The sequence below is a fragment of the Tenrec ecaudatus genome, unplaced genomic scaffold, assembly GCF_050624435.1.
Source record: "Tenrec ecaudatus isolate mTenEca1 unplaced genomic scaffold, mTenEca1.hap1 Scaffold_476, whole genome shotgun sequence".
NCBI classification, from domain to species: Eukaryota; Metazoa; Chordata; class Mammalia; order Afrosoricida; family Tenrecidae; genus Tenrec; species Tenrec ecaudatus.
In genome coordinates this window covers 353,824-377,925 of record NW_027459385.1, presented here as the reverse complement: position 1 = coordinate 377,925, position 24,102 = coordinate 353,824, and the positions used below count along the sequence as shown (strand labels likewise).

Genomic DNA, 24,102 nt, shown 5'->3' with positions numbered 1-24,102 from the left:
GAGTGGATTGGGATAATATGGGAGAATGGGGAGCACAAACTATAATCTAGCTCTCCAGTACTGAGTCAGCATCACCAGGGATACATCCCAGAACCAGGTTAATTTAAAACTGAGCTCTGTGAATCCTGACGTCACGGCCATGTATTACTGTGCAAGTTACACAGTGATGGGAACTCAGTGTGAGCCCAGACACAAACTCAGTTTCAGCAGAGACAAGGGAATGAAGGCAGTGAGGCTTTCCTCTCAGAAGCTGTGGTTTCCCCACCTTGTCAGCACTTCTCCAGGGACTACCGTGTATAGTCTAGGGAACCTTCATGCATCTGAGGAAGAACATGCACTCTGTGGAAGTCTGGAAGGTCATCTGTCGCCAAGATGGTGGGCCATGTCAGTAGAGGGACAGCAACACAGAACACGGGTACCCATATGGTAAGTCACAACTGTCCGTTCACACACTTGGCCCAGGCCAAACTCCAGCACCTCTTCCTTTGTTTTGAAAGCTTTGTTACACTAACTCCAATGAAAGTTTTTCTTGTTGAAAATTTCTCATGATTAACGAGATCTGATGTCCACATATAAGATGTTCCACATTTAATTCATGCAAAGGGCTTTTTTCCTTTTGTCAAATCTCTGATGTGCTGTAAGGCATTGTGTCTGGCTGAAAGCTTTTCCACATTCATCACATATATGGGGTTTCTCTCCAGTATGAGTTCACTGATGAACAGTAAGAGAAGCCATCCAGATAAAGGCTTTTCCACATTCATGACATACATGGGGTTTCTCCCGAGTGTGAATTAGCTGATGAACAGTGAGAGAAATCTTCTGGATAAAGCCTTTGCCACATATATAGGGTTTTACTCCTGTGAATTTTTATATGAGTTTTGAGATTTCCTTTACGAATGAAGCTTTTGCCACATTCACTACATTTATGTGGTTTCTCTCCACTATGAGTTTGCTGATTAATAGTGAGAGCAGTCTTCTGGATAAAGCCTTTTCCACATTCACCACATACATGGGGGTTTTCTCCAGTATGAGTTCGCTGATGAACAGTAACTTTACTCTTTCTGATAAAAGCTTTTCCACATTGACTACACACATGGGGTTTCTCTCCAGTATGAGTTCGCTGATGAACAGTGAGAGCATGCTTCCGAATAAAGGCTTTTCCACATTCACCACATACATGGGGTTTCTCTCCAGTATGGGTTCACTGATGAATGGTGAGAACATTCTTCGTGAGAAAGGTTTTTCCACATTGACCACATACATAGGATTTCTCACCAGTATGAGTTCGCTGATAAACAGTAAATTTACTCTTCTGGCTAAAGCCTTTGCCATATTCACCACATACATGGGGTTTCTCTCCAGTATGAGTTCGCTGATGAACAGTGAGAAGAGTCTTCCTGATAAAGGCTTTTCCATATTCACCACATATGTGGGGTTTCTCTCCAGTATGAGTTTGCTGATGAGCAGTGAGATCACTCTTCCTAGTGAAGCCTTTCCCACATTCACTGCATACATAGGACATTCCTGCCACATGAGGTTCCTGATGTCCCTTGAGGTATGATACACTGTGAAAATTTTTCCCACATTGCAAGCATTTTCCTAGCTTTTGTCCTTCATGACTTTTTTGATAATGTTCATTGAGTTTGAACATTTTCTTGAATATTTGCCCACACTGACTGCATTCGTAGGTCTTATCTAGTATACCAATAATCTGGTGTTCATAGAACACAGAGTCTTCAATGAAGGTTGTTCCACATTTATCGCCTGTGTGTAGTTTCTCAATTTCATCAGACTCCTGATGCTGAATGCACTGTGACTTCATGAACCTGGGTGGTTCACACTCAGGGAATTTCATTTCAGTATTAAATTGCTCTTGTTCACTGTGGAGAAAAGTTTTCTCATCTTCTGTATTTTGTTGCTTCTGTTCTGATTTAATTCCAGAATGATTAAATCTGATTTTACATTTTTTTCATGTAATCCAAACATCTCATAAGTTTCCTTTGGAGGAAAATTATTTTTATGCTGAGAATATGTATTACATTTGTAGCACCATTCCATTCTGTCAATGCATCTTTCACACTGCAAGTGCTCAAGCAAATGATCATCATCTTTCTGGATTTCTATAAAAGAACACAACATTGACTCTTTTAAATATCTTGGTTTTCAATGGACCCCATAAAATACACATTGATATAAAGTAGATCTTTAGTGACAACCCTCTTTTATGACTATAAATAAAACACTATGCTTAATGTTTATTGCCCATTGGACGAAATACAATCATGTAAACAATTCAAATGGTAAAAATAGTTACTATAGAAATCAGGTTGGATATGAAAGTGATAAATGGACACAGGTTTGATATTTGCTTAAAGAGGTACATGAATACATACAACAAACATAACAGAAGGAAGACATGAGACCAATAGACCACAGGAGTGATATGACTTGCTAATTCCATTTGGTAGAGGTTAAATGTATTCATTTAATCAATCTTTACTGAAAGACAACTAAGTGCTAGATAAAGTTGGGAATGCGAAACATGGCGAATATTCTACTTGGGAGAAAACCATTTTTACAGGTATATATGAAAGGGATTATGGTACAGAAACACATTCCTTATGTTTGTGGAGCCTGTATTTTAGCTCACAGCACTCCTCTTACAGTGCTGTCCTGTGGTGGCGTGCAGGTTGCTGTGATGCCAGAAGCACTGCCACCCAGTGTTTCAAATACAAGCAGGACCACCCATGGTGCACAGGTCTTAGTGGATTCTCCAGAAATAGGGACTGGGAGGAAGATCTGGTGATCGACTTCTGGAACATGAACCCCTCAGGTTTAATGGCAATGAAATAACACTGAACAAGTACTAAATCCTCAAAGTACAGTCAACCATAATGATGTAGATGGAGGAAAAGCTTTGGGGACCTTCAGTGCTTGACATGGCATGACTGAAAATGAGAAAAAATAGCTGCTAATATCCTCTAGTAAATGGAAAATGGCATACATGCAATATTGTCATGAAAAATTGCAAGTTGTCAAAACAAAATGGAATGGTAAAAATTGATAGTGTATGCATTATTCAACTTTAATAGACTGGTACTGGCTATTTTTAATTAGATAATCAAGTGGTTTATAAGGCTGAGATCGACAAATTCAAGAAGATTGGCATCATATTCATTATCCAAAAGCACACTGCAATATCTTCCCTGATGTATAATTTTGTCAGTGGTAGGCTAATATTCATATGCCTGCAAGCAAGACCAGTTAGTACAAGTGTTATTCAGTTTTGTGCACCAATTAAAGCAAACATAGAAGCATTCACAAAGTTGGAGAAGAGTCCCAGTCACATACTCTTAGTTAAATATCATCGCCACACTATCCTTTCATTGTAGTGCCACCTTAATGATACCTCATACAAGCGCATGGCTAATTACTATCTGCCAGCAGCTTTAACGACAAGAGCAGACATGTTGTTGTTATTGTTCTCCCCGCTCAGGAGACAATTACTCCACTCCACCTACCCTCAGCACTGGTCTTAAGTTGCTCATCCAATTATTTCAGGGATCCCGAGGCTAAAGATCCTGCCTACCTTGTTAGGTAGCTAGGTGTCTGCCTGTGTTTGTGTGGGAGGCGGGGGAGCTGCATGCCCTGAGATTATATAAATTGGTGAAAGAATGCAAAGCCTTTTTATTTCTGCCCTTCAATTACACACCAGTCCTTTAGGACCCATCCAGTGGGCATTTAAGAGAGAAAGAGATAATTGATTCCTTAAGTGACAGCAACAAAGGGAACCTGATTGCTTTCAAAGCTAGGCATCTTTCAGCTGAGAAGCAAGAAGTCAGGCACCTGTAGCAGCTGTATACTAACATCTTCCTGGAGGGCAGTTGGGGGGAAATCTCTGTCTGGAGATTGCTCATTAGCAGTTCTAGCTTTGGGACTTGTGGGGGTTTTCTTCCAGCACTAGAACTGGTCTTCCAAGCCCTGTGGTCAGGAGTACAGATATAAGGCTGCTGCTCACACTTTCATCCAGGTTCTGTTTACCACCACAATAATGAAATTGAGGGGAGAAGGGATAAAGGAGAGCTGATATCAAGGAATTAAAGAAGAAAAAGTTTTCAAACTGTGGTAGCTATTGTACAGGACTGCTCCATGTAATTGAACTATGGGAAGTTATGATATCTATAAGAGCTCCCAATAAAATATTTTAAAATATATATTGAAATTTTCACATGAATTTTTCAGCCTGACATTGATCAACCAAACAATCATACACACTGATAAGTGTAAAATTTGGGGAAAGTAGCAGTAGTTGGAAAATGTGACCTTAGTAACAGAAATGACACACAGGTTCACTGATAACATTTTGAGACTAATGATGAATTCATAGCAAATTCCTTATTAAACACCAGAAATGGAAACTACACATATGGATTTTCCGGAATGGAACAAATGAAAATCAAATCAACCACATCTACAGAAAGAAATGGTGGAGAAGCTTATAAGTCAAAACACGCCCAGGGGTTAACTGTGGAACAGATCATAAATTGCTCAAATCCAAGTAGAAGCTAGCCAAAGTAGCTAGAGCACAGCTTAGAGACTATGTAAAGAATAAACATGAGGAATAAAAGTCTGACTGAAGACTAATGACAGAGACCAGATGAGATGTGGGATGACATGAAAGGCAACTTACACATGGAAACCAAAAGGCTACTCAAGAGACAGAAAAGAAAAGAGAGCAATATTGAATGTACTATGCATTGTTTGAATAACAGCAATAAAACCTATTGGAATATACTGCAAAAATGTTCTTTAGAAGCAGCAACAGTCATCTTTCGTGTATTGGACCTGTTAAGAAGGGGTGGGCCTAAGGAAGGGACACTACATAGTAAGAAATATATAGCAGACATTGCTTAATTTAAAAAAAACATGCCCTTTCCACTTACAAAAATTATTGGAGGAACAGACAACTTAAAAAAATCTTACAGGTAGAAAAAAATGTAAGGTACAGTGCTAAAGTATACTTTAAGCTGATAATTTTCTTGCTAGGAAGATGATTTTAGATACCCGGAAACAACAGAAGTCATAAATATATTTCACCAAAAGGAGTAAAATATGGGGAAATATGTCTGTTAAAGAATTCCAACAGAGAAGGCAAATTGACCATCTCTCTAAGAAAACAGAAAGAACTGACATCACCTGCATGAAGAAAACTTTAAAGGAACAGGACACCAAATGAGAATATGGACACCAAATCTTTAGAGAAACTCCAAGGGGGGAAGCTAAGGAAGCACAAAGGAGACCCGTTTATGGTGGGAGCTCAAGATGCAAGATGGTGCTGCATACTGCAAATGGATATCCATTCTTACTCAGTAGGGGAGGAATGTGCTGTATTCAGAGGACAGTTACTAATTCAGAGTTCTCTGTTTGGAGAGAAGTGTGCAAGACAGATTTTCATAGTAAAGTGGAAACATAAAAGAAGGGAAAATTTCAGAATGTTAAAGAAAATTATGGAAGCAAACACACTTAGTGTAAAACAAGAAAATGGAAATCTAATCTCATAAGAGCTACAGGTGTACTTCCCTCAACATCTTGGACAAGTGAACTCTCACATACAAAGTAGCACACACTTTTATGCATTTTCTGACACCTTTCATAGATATGAGGCCTTCTCCCTGTTCAATCAACTACCCCAGCCAATTCCCCTTAAGGTGTTTTGACCATGCATCTGAGAAAATTCCACTATAGTTTGCTTCTAATACCAAACACAGTTCTCTTGTTCCAATTGAGAGAAAGCTTCTGGGGTGACAATTAGATAACCTGTTTAAGGGAAATTACAGAATCTTGGACACACCAAAATTAACGTAAAGTGTGTAAAGACTGCAGTTTTGTATTTCTAGAAAAATAATGTTCAAAGGAACAAAGTAAATAGCATTCTTTCAGGGGTAGAAGACCTAACCCACTAACCTAGGATGAGAAAATGCAATGAGAATCTACCTCTTTGAGAATACCACAAACACCGCAAAGTTTTTAACATATAAGACAGGAAAAGCCAGTGACGAGGTCAATGACTTGAGAATTCTCCTCACCAATGGAAACCAGGTTGTGATAGTTCTCCAACATCACATCCTGATATAGGGTTTTCTGAGCAGAGTTCAGGAGCTACAATTCCTTCCGGGTGAACTTTACAGCCACATCGTTGAATGTCAGTGGTTCCTGTAGTAAGAGGGGTCTACTTAATGAAGTATTTTCCATTTGAAGATTTAAAAAAAATATATCTTACAGTAAAAAAAGGAAAACAATAATAAAAACTATTGTGGTAGTTCATTCCATAATGCGTCATTAACTGAGGACTTGGTACAAAAATATTTTACCTTATTTCTACATTCACGACCATCAGCCGAGAAAACTAGCCCTAATTTTAGAAAGATCTCCAGTGTTCTGAGAAATAAATGTTTTCAAATACATTCTCCAGGTCAAATACAGTGCCCCCACAATAGCTAGCTCCACATTAAGGAGCAGGCTTAAAGGAGCTCCCATAGTAGAGGAATCATTTCTGTACCTGGCTACTTCACTATGCCTGAAGGTTATCTGTATATCTGAGCAATCAGGTTCTAGAGCCAGCCCAACATAAATGTAGCAAACACCTGGGGAGGGCACAGGGCCAGTTTGAAGTCAACTAACACTAGGTCAAGATGGTAACTCAGCATCTTGCTTGTTTAGAATTTTACCCGCTTATGATATGACCCATTAACTATGTACATGCTAACTGCATGACACGAACGCCTTATGGAAAGACCTGTAAGCTCCATTATATATACCCACTGGAAAATATATTCACTCTCTCAGGCCTGACATGGGAAGAGAGCCCCTGTGTCCAGCTGTCTGCTCTCTGTCTTTTAATATTCTCACAATTGCAATGTCACTCCTGAGGATCACTTTTGGAGTGTTGGGGACCCCAGTGCCTGAAAATAATGCACCCACTCTTAACATTAGAATTTTGAGTTCCAGTGACATTATCTGAATGTTCTAGAAATAGCTCAGCTTTATAATCACACAAGGTAGATAAAGACCTATTTGTTATTAAATGGCATTAGGATTTCTACCAGCATCACCATTATTAGAGGCTCGGTACCTTCAGTGGCAATAAGTACTGGGAACAGTGCAGATGGGGGAGGTCAAACATACCTCAACTCTCCAACACTTTTTGTCAACTCTAAAACAAGTCAATCCTTCCACACCACTCTGTCTCACTTCTGGGTTTGATAATCTGTTGCTGTGGTCACACAACACTCAATAGATCAAAGTGGTCTATTAATGAACAAGGTACAACTCGGGATCAGGAACAAGAAGCTATAAGTCAGAACCAAGATCAGAATGTTCATAGACATTATCTCCCTTACTGAGTGCAGAACAACTTTCTAAGCTCTTAAAGGCCACCTTAGGACAAGCTCCTCTTGACAACCTTAGGACAAATTCTCCTCAGCCACCTTTGGAGTGAATTATCTTAACTTTAATTGCAAGGTCCTCTTGAACTTGCCATCTTTCACCACATGCTCTCCAAGGCGCCCCCAGCCTAATTCTGCTGGGTGGATCTCTGGAGCCTTCCTAATCTTGCCTAGGCAGGGAAGATGCTGGGTTGGCCCAAGAAGCCAACATATTAAGAGGGAGAGAGAGAACTGCCTGCAGGCATGGTTTGAGAGGAGACAGTGAGGCATTATCCTGTCATCTGAGCTGTTGATTTGGGTTTATTAGCCCCTGCAGCCACACAGTTCAGAATGAACCCATGGATTAGGGATTTGCAGCTTCCAAAAAATTAATGTGGCATTTCCTTGAATGGCAACTATGAGCTGCCTGTGTGACCTGACTTGAGAGCTTCCTCCACTCTATGAGCCATTAGCTTGCTGTCTGACCTTCCAATTTGGGTTCCTCAGCCCCTGCAACCTATTAGCTGACGAGATTCAACAACTTCTCTTTGTGAGGCAGTGGACTGTGGTCTGACCTGATGATCTGGTTCATCAGCGTTTATAAACAAATCAATGAGGAAAAACCTACAGACTGATTCCTGACCTTTATATAGATCTGGAACTCACCAGCTTCCACATCTTGAAGAGTGATTTATTTACTTGATGACTTTTGAGTTTTGTGAGATGTTGCTGAGCAAATCATGGACCATCTTGAACCTCTACCACATAGGGATGGGTCTACTGCTGCTCCTGCAAAATGAACTGTACTATTCATGGGTCAAGAGCTGCACCAATGGAGACAATGACCAGGGCAGAAGGGACAGAGTGACAGAGCCAATGGTGTCAGGTCCAGAAAGGGCTTTTCAGCCAAGAAAGTGGGACAGGCAGGCAAGATCAAGAAGAGGATATCCAAAAGTAGTTGAGAGGACCATATAAAGATGGAACTAAGAAATGAGCCTATCTTTAGAAGGAAAAATGTCTGATAGGGGACAGGGAAAACAGGCCTTCCCTGAAGAAGAGCAAATGTGCCTACATGGTTCTTTAATATGAAAGTCAATGTGTAGCCTACTAATTCTGATACCAAATTATACTCTGTTACTGAGTAAAACCTGTACCTGTGACTCTGGACTGTAATTAGTCCATGGCCACTGCAAAAAAAAAAAAAAAAAAGAATAAGCTGAGTAGGAGAGGAGTGTGGCAAAGATACTGGTGTCAGACTGGAAAACCATTGGAGGGTACAGGTCTGTCTAAGCTCTGCCTCATATGAATCAGAGCTGATGTTGACAGTTAATTCTCTCTCCTGCATCTCTAGTTAGAGGAGGTGAGATGCTGTCTCATTTTTAAACCACTAATGCAACAAGACCCATTTTAGATGCATTGATGAGAATGCTGCTGTGTGGGAGAGTATTTAACATATCACCTTCAGAAATAAGCTTTAAAGAAAGTTACTCAAACAAAAATCCCATGGACTACTGAACTCTCCTAAAGAAGTGATTTTATTTCTCCTTAAAAACCATGTATAGCATATAATTTGAAAGATATGCTGGCCATAGAATAATAAATTATGAGCTGGAAGATAATGTTATCCAAAGAATCCTCAGTGCTATATTATATTCAATGTCAATAGTTTATTGTTAATCCTATGATCAATATATTCCTAATCTTCTCCAGCCAAATGTTGAAATCAGAGTAAAAGTTTAGCTCTAAGTTCTACTATTTCACATTTCTGCTTTTCCAATGAACTGAATCAGTATTATACAGGCTCCTACAATTCCAGTAGAAAATACAGAAAAGGATAAAACACATCAGAAGCACCTGAGCCTTGGCCATTTTCTTTGGTCCTTAGGACACTACAGGCAACTGGGATGCTCTGTCTTATCTGGATCAGCTCTAATGATGCTCACAAATTTCAATCTCTCGTGAGGAAATCCCAAAAGTAATAATACAAGGCACTCTTCCTCCTTCCTCTAAGCTGCTGGTGATGCACCATCGGCAGGCTGATGGGAGAATACAGTGTAACACATAACCAATAGGTCCAGGTGCTGTTACTGTTCTTTCCTTCTTCTAAACACCCAAAGTCCCCAATACTGTTAACGGTGCCCTTACTGAGTAATGGGAAGCATGCTTATACCATGAGCAATAAAATCTAAAACTCATAATGTTCACACATGTGAATAAAAGATTATTTTATAACAAATAGAGATTGGGCAATCAAATATAAATATAAAAAAATAAACAAAGAGTTGGATCCCTACCCCACAGCATACAAACTACCAATTCCTTACTGTGTGACTCTCAAAGAGAATGACAAATCAATGAACCTTTAAGATGATTATGTTAATTAAAGCATCTGGAAACATTTTACATGGGATATATAAAGAGCTATTATAAACTAAAGATTATTTTATAGGAGAACTATAAATTGTAAAATAACTTTAGAAACACTTTTAAACTCACCATCAAGTAGAGTTAGACATATAAGCTGCAGATAGGACACAGGAGAACTGCTGTACAGAGCTTCCAAGATTCTAAAGCCATGACAGGATGCTAATGGGTGTGTACCTCTGACCTTGAGGATAGAAGTCCAACACTTAACGCATGTCAAAAACAAGGCTCCATAATAAACATTTATATGACATTTATTAGATTGAAATTTATATCTATACATATATAAATTACATATAAATGTAAATGAAGAAGTATATATCCCCCAATAATGAGTGCACTTTTGAATCCCAATATAGATAATGTTTTTAATATACCATTATTTGTAGTACCTAATGCAGTTAGATCAGTGGTTCTCCACCTATGGGTTGAGACCCTTTTGGGGGTTGAAGGACCCTTTCACAGGGGTTGCCTGATTCATAACAGTAGTAAACTTACTGTCATGAAGTAGCAACAAAAGTAGTTTTATGGTTGGAGCTTCACCACAACATGAGGAACTGCATTAAAGGGTCGCAGCATTAGGAAGGTTGAGAATCACTGAGTCAGACAGGTGGTCTATACAAGTACACAGTCTAGCTATGCCCCCTTAACTTCCTCCAAATTATTTACCTGGGTTTGTCGCCTGCCAATGTGAACGAGGAAAAGTTGTCCCTCATAGTGGTTACTGTCAGGCTGCTAATTGCAAGGTCAGCAATTGGAAACCACCAATTTCTCCTCGAAAGCATGAGTGACATGGCTTTTTACTCCGTTATAAAGTTACAGTCTTGGAAACCCACTGGGGCTGTCATATAAGACAATCGGGCAGCTTGGCCAACAATACATTGGTACCGTTGTGCCTTGTGGTTATGTAAATAAACTGTCTGAAACCTAACCTACAGATTAGTTACTTTGGAATTCATGTTACAACTAATTGAGTTATTTCAGAGACAGAAATTGGGATCTCACTACCAACAAAAAAGAAGAACCAGGGGGACTTCCGGCAAGATGGCGAAGGAGTAACAAACACCAGAGGAACTCCACAGAATTCAAGCTAGGAGAGTTACTTAGAGATAACTGAACACTGCTGGAATGCAGGAGGAGCATCATAAAGACAAGTAGGCACAGACCCATGGGGTTTTGAGGGGCTGGGGGCTTTTGGTTTACTTCAGTGGAGGCCGGCTGGGGCTTGACCTTTGCCCCGCCACTGTCTCTGCCAGAGCCAGGACCATTTGGAGCCTGTAGGGCTGCTTGGTCTCAACACAGCCACAGTTTGCCACCACCTGCCTTGGGGCAGGCACTAGACCTTTGCATCTCCTCTCTGTCACCCTATCAGTCTTGGAGGGCTGTGCAGCAGCCTTTTCTCAACACAGCCACAGCTTGCTGCTACCACCTCCGAACAAGGATTAAACCCTTGCAGCTCCTCTGGCCTGGATAAGGGCTCAGCTACATTGTTGCTTTCTATCCATCTCTTCGCTATATTCCCCCTCCCCCGCCCCTCATGGGCACATTTGGCTTGCTTTTTAACTTTTTTTTCTCCTCTTTTCCTCTTTCTTGGTCTCTCACACTCTACTGCTAACCTCCAGACCACTCCCTTAGCTTAGGGCATTTACACCTGAGCCACACGCAGCTAGGTGAGCTCCACCCTGTGTAGTTAGCAGGCTGGAAAAATCCCTGCTGGCCCCCAACAGGGGATACTCTGCTCAACTTCTGACTGGGGAAACTCCTTCCAGCCTTTGTGCCTGTGGGGCATAAGGCAGCTCGGCCAACACTCCTCAACAAAAGTTACTGCAGGAGCCTCTGCCCAACCTCTGCAACACCAAAGCAGGCAACCCTTCTGGGTCACTCCCCCGAGAGGGAAGCCACAGGAGGACAAAGTGGTAGGTTAATTCCATAGTGAAATAAGCTATAGGCAGTTCAAAGTCTCCCAGAGAGAGCCAGTGCTCTTCGACTCCCTGGAAAATGGCACCTGGCTCATCTAAAACAACGCAACACAAGCAGCCATCAGCCCCAAAAACCTCAACAAAAAAAAGGAGAGGAACAAAAGGCAAAGCCAGAAGATGTCCTGAACATAATGCATGCATAGAGGAAGCAGACATTGAGCTGCCACAGAAAGAAATTTTCAGAATGTTACTTGGAGTCAGGGGATATGAGGGAAACAATACAGAAAAATGATGAAATGATAGAAAAGGTAAAAACCATAAATCAAAGAGAAATACAGGAGCTTAGGGAGGAGATAACAAAAACCAGTAGCACACTCATGGACCTCGACAAGCAACTGGAAGAATCAGAGGCCCGCATCAGTGACTTGGAGGACAGCCAAGCAGACTTCAACAAACGAGAACAAAAATCTAATAAGATCATCAGAGAAGCTGAAGAAAACTTAAGAACTAAGTCTGATGCTATGAAGCGGTACATCATTAGAATTATTGGCTTACTGGAGGAAGACACAACAAAGAAGTCATCTGCAACAGTAGTGAGAGAATTCTTGGAGGAAAGCTTCCCCAGCTTAGTGAATTAAAACAAGGCAACCATTCAGGAAGCTGAAAGAATCCCAGCAAGACTGGATCCCAAGAAGAAGTCATCAAGGCACATAATAGTTAAATTATCCAACTTTGAGGAAAAGGAGAAAATCATGAGAGCAGCTAGGGGAAAACAAGCAATCATATATAAAGGTTCCCAAATAAGAATATGATCAGACCTATCAGCAGAAACTATGAAGAAGAGAGAGTGGAGTAACATTTTCAAAAAATTGAGGGAAAACAATGCAAACCCAAGAATACGCTACCAAGCCAAATTATCAATCAAGATAGATGGAGAAGAGTCATTACATTGCACGCTCATCTCGATAATATGATCACTGAAGACAGATTTGTGCATAAGCAAATGTGGTGAAGAAAGTTGATGGTGCTCAGCTATCAAAAGATATAGCATCTGGGATCTTAATGGCTTGAAGGTAAAAAAGCGGCCATCTAGCTCAGAAGCAACAAAGCCCACATGGAAGAAGCATACCAGCCTGTGCAATCACAAGGTATCAAGGGATCAGGTATCAGGCATCATCAGAACAAAAAATCTTACCATAGTGAATCAGCGGGGGAGTGTGGAGTGGAGACCCAAAGCCCATTTGTAGGCCACTGGACATTCCCTTACAGAAGGGTCTTGGGGAGGCGATGAAACAGTCAGGGTGTGATGTAGCAACGATGAAAAATACAACTTTGATCAAGTTTCTGGGTGCTTCCTCTCCCCCTCCAACTGTCATGGTCTGAATCCTGACTTGCAGGTCTGACTAGACCAGGGGATGTACACTGGTGCAGATGGGAACTGAAAATGCAGGGAAGCCATGGCAGATAATCCCCTCAGGACTGGTGGTGTGAGTGGTGATATTTGAAGGGCACAGTGAGGTTGGGTTGGAAAAGTGGAACCTATTTCAAGAATCTACATGTGACCTCCTCCCTGGGGGACATACAACAGAAAAATGGGACACAGAAATATATGACAAAATAACAATTTATAAATTATCAAGGGTTCATGAGGGAGGAGGGAGTGAGGAGGGAGAAGAAAAATTGAGGACCTGAAGCCAGGGGCTTGGGTGGAGAGCAAATGTTTTGAGAATGATGAGGGCAACGAATGTAAAAATGTGCTTTACACAATTGATATATGTATGGATTGTATTAGGAGTTGTATGAGTCCCTAATAAAATGACTTTAAAAAAAAAAGAACCAGGAGTAGGGGCCTTTAGATCCCAGATTCTTTCACAGAAATTCTTCAATCCAGCAGACAGGCAGCTGTGACACAAGAGTGGACATGAAGGGAAGAAGCAGCAACAGAGACATGGTGGCAGCAGAACCAAGAGCCTGAGACAGAGCAGTGGCATTCCCAGACCACAGAACAAGAGAGCTAAGTGCCTTTGGGCAGGAGGTTAGAGGTGAAATAGGGGTACATTTGAGTTCTTATCTGGGGAACTAGATTTGCCAACCCACATAGAGCTAAGTGTGTCTGGTACAAGGCTAAGGTGCAGAGAGAGAATTTATCCGCAGAACTAAGAGAACTTTGTAATTTTTGTACATTTAGGACAGAAGCCAGGGGGTTGTAGGGCCTGACCTCACCTGCAGGTACGGCTGTCAAGATGCTGTCCCAGAGAACTGTACCTTGAGGCACTGATGATGCTAAATTGTGTGTTAGGGTGGAAAAGTGACTTCTTTGTCAAACATAATTTGAGGAGAGCATTTATTGAACTTTAAGAGACAACAAAAGATACGCACACACATCATATGGATAAGGGAGGCCATTAGCAGTTCAAATGCAACTGAGGATTCAGAGTCGGGACCCTAGATAAATAGGACACAGAACAAAAGGCCATGTCACAGATCATGATTGGTGGCAAAGCAATACATCAGATACAGGTGGGACTGCAGCAGCAGGAATGGGACCATAATTGGGACATGCACATTATTAGATAGAAAGACTTAAAAGATTGGTCCAGGGCCTTCAAACTGAGGCAATCAAGGCCAGACTCATAACAATGGCCCCTGTGCTGTCCTCGCTTAGGTGAGCTCCATCAAGGATACATCTAGGCAGGCCCTTGGAGGGGGATGGATGGAGAGGAGTGCAGGCAATCTATTTTGTAAGGCATTTTCCGCAAGGGTAAGATGATCTACATTCTTGGCTAATTATCAAAAGGAATTCAATGGAGGCTTAATCAAACTTGGGAGGCAGCAAATGGACAGAGTTGTCACTGTCATCAGCAATGCAAACCTTAAACCCAACTCAGTGCCACAGAGTGGATTCTGGTTACAGTGACCCTTTAAAGGGAGGTGGAATGGCCCCTTGTGGATTTCGGAGACTATAACTCTTACCAAGATTGGAAACCTTGTTTTTCTCCTCAGGGGTGACTTGTAATTCTGAACTGCTGACCTTGCAGTTAGCAGTCCAATCTGTAACCACTATGCCACCCGCCTTTTGCAAATTGGAGTGCTCACAATTTAAGTTCTAATACAATTATACATGGTTACATTATCAGCAAATTCTATCATTCCGGGAGATGCGCAAATTGCTCGGACCCCGACCAATGGGGCAGCCTGGGTTCTTGTACACTGGTGTTTCCTGGGTTCAGACCCCAGAAAGCTCAGATCCCTCCTGCTTCCCCTCAAACTCCTCTGCCCAGTGCTGACCCCAGGAACCCCAGGGATGCTCACCCTGCTTGGAGTCAGGTGAATGGATTTGGTTCACGACCCAGTCAGAAGTTGAAGTCCTTCCTTGTCATGCTTCAATGTGCAAGACACTAGTACCAGATTTCTAGCTCCCTAGACTGGACTGTATTTCTCTGTGGCAAATCTTTGTTCTGAAACAGAAGAGGAGGCAATGTTGAAAAAGGCATATCACTTTCTTGGCCTGTACTTCTTGCGCTAAATAGTGACCACCCCCACCACCTGGGATCAAAATCCTGCTCAAAGCTGAGGGTTTGCATCAAACAAGGGTCCACTCTATCTTTGCAGAGCAATTTTACTAATTTCCCAAATATCATGATCAACTTTGGATCCACAAAGTGGAAGTACTTAAGGCCTCAAATTTCTCAAGCTCCATTGAAGGTAAATATCTTCTTTTCACCAGCAATCTAACTGAAGAACGGAATATTTTATGAAGAATGTTCTTTAAAAGCCCATAACGGAACCTCAGACCAAAACCCTTGACATATCTGGTGAAAGTGATCAAGCTGAATCACGCTCATATCTGCCACTCCAACTCAGGCTGAGCTTCTCATTAAGTAAAACCTACTCCAATCCCCTTGCATCCTGGGTATTCTTTACAATATCTATTGTGTGAAGAAATCGCTATGGTTGGGTAGCCCATTTATGCACAATAGTGTAGTAACTAGAGAAAGTTTTTGTACAGGTGGACAACAAGAGACAGAGCGACACCCATAGCACATCCTAGAGGTACCTTGGCCAAGATAGAGATATTCTAAACAAGAAAACAAGCCAGGGGAATCCTTATTTGCTACTCTCTTAAGCTCTTGTGTTTACAGATGTCCGATTTTAAAGCCTTTGGGAAAGACTGCAGCTTACAGTCATGGAATGGCAAGGGGTCATGGTAAGAGCCAAGGTGAGGGAAGATGCTTAAAAATGCAAGATGTATCCAGAAAAGAGATGACTGATCAAACCATTTTGTCATCTTGACCTAAATTCTGGATTCCAAGCTTTCTAGGTAATGCTGACTGATGGCAAACAACACACACTGTAGTAGTGGGCTTATTGGCTTGGGTTCAAGGATGTCCCATCCATAGTCTCAGGTGTGAGTGACGATTTGTCCCGTCAAGAGGGGTGTAAATCATTTATCACTCTAGAGGATCCAGCCAGAGCAAGTGATCTATGAGAGTCGAGTGGGTTTCAGGATGTTCAGAAAGTTTACAATCAACTGAATCACAATTCAATTCCATGAGAAACTTCAAGGCTAACTGTAAGACAGATTAAAGTTGAAGATTCTGGCAGCTAGACAGGAGAGTATTCACGCAATATGAATAGACGCTTTATTCTTTTTGTCTAAGTTCACGTTATTGGGTGAAACATAACAATAATTGTCAGAGTAACCTTATTAATATTTTCTATGAGACCAGTAATAACCTGTAAACAAGGTCAGATAATGATACTTCAAGAAAACTGTAGAGCAATATTGATAATGGATCTACATGAAAAAGTTCTTGAAAACATTGGGAATAGAGTCAGAAAGCACATGAAAATAATTACACATGATAATTAAGTAGAATCTATCCTAGAGTTGATTTAATATAAGAAAATGAGCACTGTAATATATACCAATTAATGTAAAAAAGAATTAATAATCTAAATAGACACAAAACTTACTAAACAAAGTCAAAGACTTTTCATGCTAAGGAAAAATAACTCTACAAATCTAACATAAAACAAATATAGTTCAAAATGTTAATATGCTAATATACATTCCTAAAAAGAAAAAGTCATACTTGAAAAAACATCACCCCACGTCAGAAAAAGGACAACCATAAATGTCCACTTTTACCAGTGATATTAAAAATTGACTGTATGTTCTAACTAGAGCTACCAGGTTCACTTTTTTTTAAGGAAGAGGCTTCCAAAAAGACATAAAAATTCCTTTAATCATAATTTAATTATCACATCCATAAAATATTCACGATATGCCGTGAATAGCTAATAAATGCTAAAACATTGTAGGCTACATTTAAACACGCTGAAATAACTCTTGGTACTTAACTCCCTAACTATTAATTGTTAATCAGAAGTGGAAGGGGAAGGTGGGGGGAGAAAGAGGGAACCTATCACAATGATCTACGTATAACTCCCTCCCCAGGGGGATAGACAACAGAAAAGTGGGTGAAGGAAGACATAGGGCAGTGTAAGAGATGAACAAATAATACTTTACAAATTATCAAGGGTTCATGAGGAGGGGGGAATAAAAATGAGAAGCTGACAGCAAGGGCTCAAGTAGAAAGAAAATGCTTTGAGAATGAGTATGCCAACAAATGTACTAATGTGCTTGACACAATGGATGGAGGTGTGGATTATGATAAGAGTTCTACAAGACCCAATAAAGTGATTTAATAAAAAAAGAAATACAGCATGATCAAAATTATAGCATTTATCTTACAGAAAAGGAAGTACAAATGTATTCAGATTAAAACCCTGAAACAGGGAATTTGTTTCCACCCATTCTGTGATGAAAGCATGAATTTAGAGTCCTGTAGTTTTCTGTAGTGTTGAAGGTCCTCATATACTGATGAATTAATAAACTAAACCAAGGCATTCGTGTGCACATATAATATTAGAGTGACTATATAGACACACATATATGTATGTGATACACACACATATATGTATGTGATACACACACATATACCAAGCTGGACAACAGATAGGATTGATGCTCACCCAAAAACTGAAGTTTGGGGACTTGAACACACTGAGCCATGGATGCTCTAGGTAGCATTGGACCCATGGGCTTCAGTTGGACTGGGCTGGGATGTTCTCTTGATGAAAAGCTCTCTCTTATGCATATGTCAGTGTCTATAGTTTTATTTTTCTAGAGAACCCAGCCTAAGGCAGATCCCCATCACATTAGTGTCATATGAGGGCGAAAAGGTGTACCTGACATGCTGCTCTTGGAGAAAAACACATCACAAGGAAAGTGTGAAAAGATAATCAACAATTCCCTGACACTGAGCCAGTCCTATGCTCCTCTAGGTCTGTGGAATTTTGGTGGAAGAAAATCTATTTATAACAAAAATATCAGAGGGGCCAGCCCCAATCCCAACTAAGAGGACAGCTGCCCCTTCCCCCAGAAGAATTTACTTCAGAGGACAACACTGAAGCTACAGCTCAGGGAAAGGGACATGTCTGATCAGAGCACACGGGAGAAAATGAAGGGGGAGGAAGAGAGAGTGGAGCACACATCCTGGCCCACCAAGCTTTGAGGACAATATGCCTGCTCTGAGCAGCCCATGCAAAAAGAAGCACTATGGCTGCCCCGACTATGAGTCATGACATCCCTCACTGACCTATAGCCCTATAGGGGACAACACTGGAGACAGTTTGGGAATTGCATCCGATCTGACCCCACCACACCCAGGCAAAACACTAAGGGTGTTGTGCAACAGAACAGCAAGGGAAGTAGAGCAAGGAAGTCCCAAGAGTACCAAAATTAGACTCGGGGGCCAGGGCGTGGCCCCCATCAGACTCCACAGAAAAGCACTCCTAAAGGTCAACATAGAGACCTCTAACTTTTTACAGGCTTTTCTCTTTTTTCCCTTTTTTTCTTGTTGCTGTTGTTTTGTTTTCTTTTGTCATTTTGTTTTGCTCTTTTGTGTGTATGTGTGCTTGTGTGTGTGTATGTGTGTGTGTGTGTGTGTGCATATTATAACTGCACTTCTAACTAGATAATATAGGCCAGATAAACAATCTGGAGGAGAAAGCAACAGGACCCATGGTTGGGGCAGGGAGCATGACATGGGAGAAGGGGAGGTGGGGGAAAGAAAGTGGTGTTAACCAACCCAGGGAAAAGGGAACAATCAATAAGTGATCCAAAATAGTGGGAAACAGAAAGATTTTTCCAAGTCATCTCCCCCAAATATATGTTAGACTTAGGACACTGCTCACAATTAATGGTAAATAATTGTCAAGTTACCTCCCTGAAGGCAATCAGCTGTCAGAGGACTGTCTAGTCCCACCACATATAGGGCCCATCCCTGCTGTTAAGGACAATGGGATACTTCCCCCTAAAGGCTTCAATTTAGACCCTGCAAGGTGGGTTTACAGTACACCTTACTGATAATGATTTCTACAGTGAACCAGAGAACAGGTCAAACCTGCTCAGTGACATCCAAAGTTAGGCTGCCATGCTGAATCTCGGGTCCGCCCATCTTGTCACATGCACACCCTTACTCCCTCCTCTTCCAACAGCATATGAACCCCTACAGCAGCCCACTCCCATTACTATATTACCTATAGCACAACACTTTCCTGTGATGGATTTCTTCACCTGTAATTAGGGGGCCTGCACATCCCCAGATGATATAAAAGCCTTGGTTAGCAATAAATATTTCTCTCCCCATGTGGACCCCCAAGTGAGGCTGAGGTGAACATGCAACTATGAAATGTGTCTGACTCCATTATTTCAATCTCTCTTCTATCTCTCATGCTCCCTATGACTTTACTATAATCTTTATTTATTATCACTGTACAATTGCACCAACCGACCCGCTGTGATGTGTTAGGGTCTGGCCTTTCCCCTGACACAAAATAAGTGGCAAGGAGGGTGTAAGATGCCTGGTAGGGATTGATCAAGGCAATGTAACTGAGAAGAATTACTGAAACCCTGAAATTACTGAACTACAGACAGAGCATGATAGTGGGACAAGAGGAAAGTAAAAGGAAATAGAGGAAAGAACTAGGAGACAAAGAGCATTTACAGAAGTCTAAATACAAGCATGTGCATATGTAAATATATTTATATTAGGGTGGGGAAATAGATCTAGGTGCATATATTAATAGGTTTAGTATTACGGTATCAGATGGACATTGGGCCTCCATGCAAGTGCTCCCTCAATGCAAGAACACTTTGTTCTATTACCTGGCATTCCACGATGCTCACCTTCCTAAGATGATAGCTGAAGACAACTGTGTGCAAAGAAAATGTGAAGAAAACTGATGGAGCCCAGCTACCAAAAGATATAGCATATGGGATCTTAAAGGGTTGAAGGTAAACAAGTGGCCATCTAGCTTAGAAGCAAGAAAGCCCACATGGAAAAAGCACACAACCTATGGATTGATTACAAGGTGTCGATGGGATCAGTATCGGGCATATTGTGAATGAAGGGGAGTGAAGATTGGGGATCCAAAGCCCGTCTGTCAGCAACTGGACAGCCCCTTACAGAAGGATCATAGGGAAGAGACGAGCCAGTCAGGGTACAGTGTAGAAACAATGAAAATACAACTTTCCTCTACTTCCTAAATGCTCCTCCTCCCCTCCACTATCATGAACCTAATTCTCTTACAAATCCAGCTAGACCAGAGGATGCACACTGGTACAGATAGGAACCTGAAACATAGGGAATCTGGGACAGAAGATGCCTTCAGGACCAGTGGTGAGAGTGGTGCTATCATGAGGGTGAAAGGAAGGTGGGGCAGAAAGGGGGGACCCATTACAAGGATCTACATAAAACCCCCTCCCTGGGGGATGGACAACAGAAAAGTGGGTGAAGGGAGACATCGGACAGTGTAAGGATGAAAAAATAATAATTTATAAATTATCAAGGGTTCATGATGGAGAGGCAGTGAGCAGGGAGGGGGGAAATTGAGGAGCTGATACCAAGGGCTCAAGTAGAAAGCAAATGTTTTGAGGATGATGAGGTAACACATGTACAACTGTGCTTGACACACAATGGATAAATAGATAATAAATAGATAAAGCTATCATGTTAACCTTGAAAAAACACAGAGCTCTTACAAGGCACAATGCACACATAGCCTCTCTGCACCAAAGGTCAACACTCACATTTATAACACGTAAGGAAACTTAGTAGACTCATAGTCACACTTGATATAAGAAATCAGTATAACACTAAGAGCCTTATATTCATGGGGAAACATGACATCATGCTCCTGAGAGGAAAGTACTACACTTGTTTATATAACAAAGTATTCCCATTACTCAGCTCACATACTGCAATAGCATCACTGAGTATGAAACATACACAAATATACATATACACACGCACGCACACATCTTTCCGTTTTTAATGAAAATATTCATACCTACTGAGGCCAGGTTTCTAAAAGTTTCCATCATCCCGTGTCTCTATAGTTTCCTCTCAGAAAGGTCCAGCAATGCCCATTCTTCCTCGGAGAAATTCAGAGCCACCTCCTCAACAGCCACAGTGTCCTAAAACATCCCGTATATTCTGGCTTGGCAAGGTACCATGCATTCCACTATGTGAAAGGATGAAGAAGACAGTCCTGGGGAAACAGAGACTTCACATGGGCATTAGACACAGGGGTCTTGCTCTAAGGATTTCCATCAGGGTTTAGCTAACCCACTTCACCCACTAGATCAGCTGTTCTGAACCTGTGGGTTGCAACTCCTTTGGGGGTTGAACAACCCTCTCAAAGGGTTCTCCCGTTCATAACAGTAGCAAAATTACAGTAATGAAAATAATTTTTTGGTTGGGGGGTGAGCACACATGAGGAACTGTATTAAAGGGTTGCAGCATTAGGAAGGTTGAGAACCACTGCACTAGACACACTCCCTCACTAATTACATGTTATCCCAAGGACTGCATGCTTCTAGCATAATGAGTTTATCTCTGTACAGTTTGTCTGTGACCAACTGCAGCCTTATTTCTATCTAGCTGTTTCAGAATAGAGAACAGTCAGAACACATAAATCAGATGAATGATCAAAAATAAAAGCCTCGATTCCAAATTCATATCCTCTCTTCCATTGGAGGGAGGATTGAAATTAGAATATTTATCAGAACAGGAAGCACAGGGTGAAAGGAAGATGACAACTAGGAAACACTGCAGAATTTGTGCTTCTCCCTGTCGCCCCTCCTTAGCCATTGGAGAGCTGCTGGTATGAACTAACAAAGTAGGGACCCAAAGCCCTGGAGTCATGGTATCCTCTTGGAGAATTCTACGTGATCAAGAGCTGACGTGTTACCTGGTGATAGAGATGATTATTTGGGGAATTATGAAATTTTCTATAGAGTGTCTATGTTACTCGCCTACTTTCCAGTCACTCTGCAGTTGCACGCTTGTGTATTTTGTATTTTCAATGAGATAGGACAAGCTATTGAAAAGGGAAACCGGGCAAGAGTGAAAGGTAACAATAGAATATAGATACCCTCTGTACACTGGTACAGATAGGAACATGGAAACAAGGAATCCAAGGTGGATGATCCATTCAGGTCCAGTGGTGAGAGTGGCGATACCAGGAGGATAGAGGGAGGGTGGGGTGGAAAGAGCGAACTGATTACAAGGATCTACATATAACCTCCTCCCTGGGGGATTGACAACAGAAAAGTGGGTGAAGGGACATTTTGGACAGTATAAGATATGACAAAATAATAATTTATAAGTTATCAAGGGTTCATAAGGGAGGGGGTAGTGGGGAGGGAGGGGCAAAAATGAGGAGCTGATGCCAGGGGCTTAAGTGAAGTGCAAATGCTTTGAGATTGATAATGGAAATGAATGTGCAAATGTGCTTTACACAATTGATGTATGGATTGTGATGAGTTGTAATATAATGATTAAAAAAAAGAATATATGCAGATATCTTGAAAATTTTCCCACTGAGACAAAGCTACTGTCATGTAATTATTATGGACTGCTCCCCTCAAAAAATACTGGATACGCACATCAATACACACTAAGCTCATAGGATATACTGACAAAAGAGCACAATATATTCAGTTTCATAATAGCATGTCCTTTTTGCTGATTGGGAAAATGTACTTAGGTTCCAATTTTCTTATAAGTTGACTGAACTTCAGTGCATTTCAATGTTAAACTGTTAGGATACTAGGACTTACATACCAGGCTTTGAGATGTTTTTCACATTTTAGATTTTTAAAGATTTTTTCACATTTGCAGATCATGGAAGGACGACTAGCTGAACATGATGACCACTAGCATTCTCTCAGCTGTGGGACTGGCCTCCATGACTTGTCATACTTTTGTTCCCGCATCTTTTCAGGAGAGACCAGTCCCTGGAGAAGGACATGGTGCTTGGTGAGGGAGAGAGAGGCAAAGAAGAGAAAGGCCTTCGCCAACATGGATCGACACAGGGGCTGTCGCAATGGCTCCAACGTGGGAACATGTGAGGATGGTGCAGGACAGGGCAGTGTGTCGCGCTGTTACATAGAGGGCTTTAGGGGCTGGAATGGACACGAAGCCACCTAACAACAACATAGAAAAGGTTGCACTTTATGCTAAGATTTCACAGCATGGCCAACTAGCTATGGCATAAAGTCGCATGAGCTGTCACGGTCACTCCACAATTCTGCTACAACAGTGTAACCTAGTGTCGATCCAATAAGCCTTTCAAAATCTCATCCACAGCAGTGCATCGGGTGCCGGGTTTTAAAGCCTTCCCATTCCTTCATGATGAACCAAAACCAAATGGACTGCGGTCAAGTACATTTTAACTCATTTTGACCATAAAACAGGGAGTGGAACTGCTCGCTAGTGTTTCCAAGTCTGTAAATCTTCACGGGCCCACGCAGCCTCCTTGGCCTCCCTTGATGGGCCTGGAATGCTGGAGCCACAAAGGGTCTGGCCAGCGGCATCGATTAAACCAGTGAACCACTAGGGCCTCTTTCACACAACATGTTCATGATAAAACACTGCATTTATTCAGCAACCACGATTCTGAGGCAATTTCCAAAAAGATTTGGCCACATTGGCTCATTTAGTCCTCTTGTCACTCACTTTTAAGCAGATGTTGCTCCCAATGGGATAGAGCTGAAGTCACCAACATTACTCACAATTTCAGTATTGCTCAAATGAAAACTTGTTGAACCAGGTCAGCATGCAGGTCCATGTGTGTACAACTAAATGCCTGGCAATTACATTTCTGTTCATATGCCCAGAGCTTTTTATTCTGTCAGTCATCAGTTACAGAGATGATCTGGATCTTCTGTGTAGTACAAAGAGGAGACGAAGAAAACAATC

At 41.4% G+C, this 24,102-nt stretch overlaps 1 long non-coding RNA gene across 1 annotated transcript in view; it reads right to left on the bottom strand.

The window, feature by feature from the left end:
• Positions 1-1,030: 1,030 nt before the first annotated feature.
• Positions 1,031-24,102, bottom strand: part of LOC142436617 (uncharacterized) — a 65,657-nt gene continuing 42,585 nt past the window's right edge. The window contains exons 3-6 of the long non-coding RNA XR_012782027.1: positions 15,080-15,225; positions 9,921-10,032; positions 6,087-6,213; positions 1,031-2,120 (exon numbers count right to left, since the gene is read on the bottom strand). This is a non-coding gene — a long non-coding RNA (uncharacterized LOC142436617). The remainder of the gene's footprint in view (positions 2,121-6,086; positions 6,214-9,920; positions 10,033-15,079; positions 15,226-24,102) is intronic.